This window comes from Theobroma umbraticum, unplaced genomic scaffold, assembly GCF_002168275.2.
Source record: "Theobroma umbraticum cultivar Fairchild unplaced genomic scaffold, ASM216827v3 scaffold_86.0, whole genome shotgun sequence".
NCBI classification, from domain to species: Eukaryota; Viridiplantae; Streptophyta; class Magnoliopsida; order Malvales; family Malvaceae; genus Theobroma; species Theobroma umbraticum.
The window spans coordinates 5933412-5936190 of record NW_018397263.1 but is presented as its reverse complement, the minus strand read 5'-3'; positions in this window follow the sequence as shown (position 1 = coordinate 5936190).

The window sequence follows — 2779 nt, the reverse complement described above, 5'->3', positions numbered from 1 at the left end:
GAAAAGAGGAATGGAGATAGGTTTTTAGAGAAAGCGAGAGTGACGTGAAAAGTGAAAAAAATAGAAAGGGAGGTCAGGATAAGAAGATAGGTTTGCAAGGCACATTAGAGGTATCAATATCAATAGTGTAGATATCAATACTTTTTAAGTAGAATGTTTTCCAAAAGCGTTCTAGACAACAAGTATCAAAACCTCCATTATAGGTATTTATACTTTTCAAACAAAATACTTCCAAAGGCAATCTGGATAGCAAGTATTGATGCCTTGCTTATAGGAATCAAAACTATTCAAATAAAATGCTCCCCAAGGCATTCTAGACAACAAGTATTGATACCTTCCTTGTAGGTATCCATACTTTCTTCACAAAATCCGCATATTCACTTTAAACATCATCCGTTTGATGTCATATTCGTCTCCATGCTTCCAAAAAAACCTAATGTCCATAAAACAAGGTTACTAAGACAGTTTTTGAGACACGTGGCTTGGTGTTGAATCACTTACAAGCTCACCAAAGGGTTTACCAATTATATTTGCATATTAAAAATCAAGACCTCACACTTGGGCTTATAAAGAGGAGTATTGAAGCTCAGCAAAAAAAAAAAAAAAAGAGGAGTAATGAAGAAATTATCTTGGAAAATTAGAGATAATGGTAGGTATGGACTACTAACTACCTTTTATTTTCTGCTTTGTAATCTGGATATTTCTTGGATATGAGGTGTGTGAAGATTTATCGGGTATTGATGTAAGTGCTATAGTAGGTCAACTTTTTCCTTAATAATTATTTATCGATTAAATAGTTATGCTTTTTGGTTTGTCGATTTATCTATTTGTTTTTTCTGTAGGTTAATTGGTAATGTAAGCTGATGTTTGGGAAGGGGGCTTTTGAGGTGTTAGGTGGTTCAAAATTTGGTCTGTCGCTTTATCTATTTGCTTGTTACATAAGTTAACTTGTAATGTAATGGGAGTATAAGTACTTTTGCTTTTTCAAAAGTTTAGGGTTTGACTTCTGGATGAGAGAAATTCTTATTGGTAAGGTATATCTCTTGTAGTTGGATTTTGTAGTTGTTTCTCTTGTGTGTATCTTGTTGATACATTGATATTATGGTTAGAAGTAGCTTTAAAATGAAGCACAACATCAACAAGTATGTCGAAATTTTAGTCAATTTGGATGGAGCCAGAACGGGAGAAGTAGATATTGTGTTAAGAGGTATGGATGGCCTTGTTTTAGGAGTATGTTCCATAAGCTTCTACAATTGAACGAGTTCTAGTGTGCTAGAAACATGGATTTTACAAGATTTTTGGCACAAAGGTGATGCTGCGAGAATAAATAATAGATGGAAGATGACTGACCTAATTCAACTAAATAATATGGTGAGTGATGAAGCTAATAACTTTTTGCTTAATTTGAATTGCAAGGGAACCTTTGTCTACTATTTCTTTGGCCTCCTGTTGTTTTGTAGTTTCTGGGACCTTTATATTTTGGGTCGCATTATACTATTCTGTTCTCTAGGTTGATGTTTGTCTCCTTTTGCTGGGGTGTCTAAGGTATCTCTTTGAATTTGAAAGGCAAATATTTTGTTTCTTTCATTGTTCCATTCATGGGCGCTTAATAAATTAGTTTGACTTAGCAAAATAAAAATAATAATTACACTAAATAAGTGCTTTTTTTTTTTCACCTCCTAAAGTTCACAATGTTGATAAGTTCAATATTGAGAGTTGGCTATAAAGAAATATGAGATTTAATAAAAAAATTCAGCTAGTTGTTATGAAGAAGGGATGTAATTAAGGAAGGGAAATAATACCATTCTCTGCGTGTTTACAAGTAAAATGACCATCAACCTCAATATGCTTAGTTTGTTTATATAACATAGCAATGCTTGCTAATGAAATTATGCTTGTTTATTGCATGCTGCCATGCTAACGTTAAGGCCATTATAGTGGGGATTTGTTTCGTTGATTTCTGATTTTTGATCTCATGTACAGTTAGGCTTTATGCTCATACATCTTGTAGGGGTTCTTTTGAATAGGAAGTACATGTCCTGTTTTGATTATTGGGTTGCTAGAAGCTTATGGCCCCCAATTCATTTTCTCTTTGGGTTTGAAGTCATTTTTGCTCCTCCAACCCTCATGTATAGATCATTCTTTCATCAATGAAAGCAGCTGCAATTTGAATGACACTTTTGTTATAACAAAATATTAAGTCAAAAAGAGGTGTATGTAGACATCCCATTTGTCTGGACTTGTCTCAATAATAAAAATCAATAAAATAAAAACTAAAAAATAATAAAAATAAAAAATAGTAAAATCTGAAATTAAAAAAAAAAGAATAAGATATAAATGACAACAAAAATTTTGAATAAACATAAACGGATTAAGGATAGATTTAAATCGATCCTAATCCAACAAATTTCAAAATTTTAATTTTTTTTAAAAAAAGAAAATCCTAGGAAAAAATTGATATAAATACCCATTCATCAGCCAAGTTTTGGGGAGGAGAGAACGAAAAAAAATAAAGGAAAAAAAGAGTGAAAGCAGGATTTATTTTGGGTTTTTGTTTTGGAATTTGGGGTTTAGATGTAGGGAAGTTGGAGTGGTTTTTTTGGAAACTACTTTGATTAAAAGGAAAACGAGGTCAAGAGGATTTCAGAGGAGCAATTTGGAAGACTTTCGACACCTGTGGACGATGGTCGAAGGCGGAGGTAGTGGTGACTGGCAGCAGATTGACACCGGATTTTGGGCAGATGAAGAGAGAAAAGCTTTTTCAGATAGAGAGGGTAGA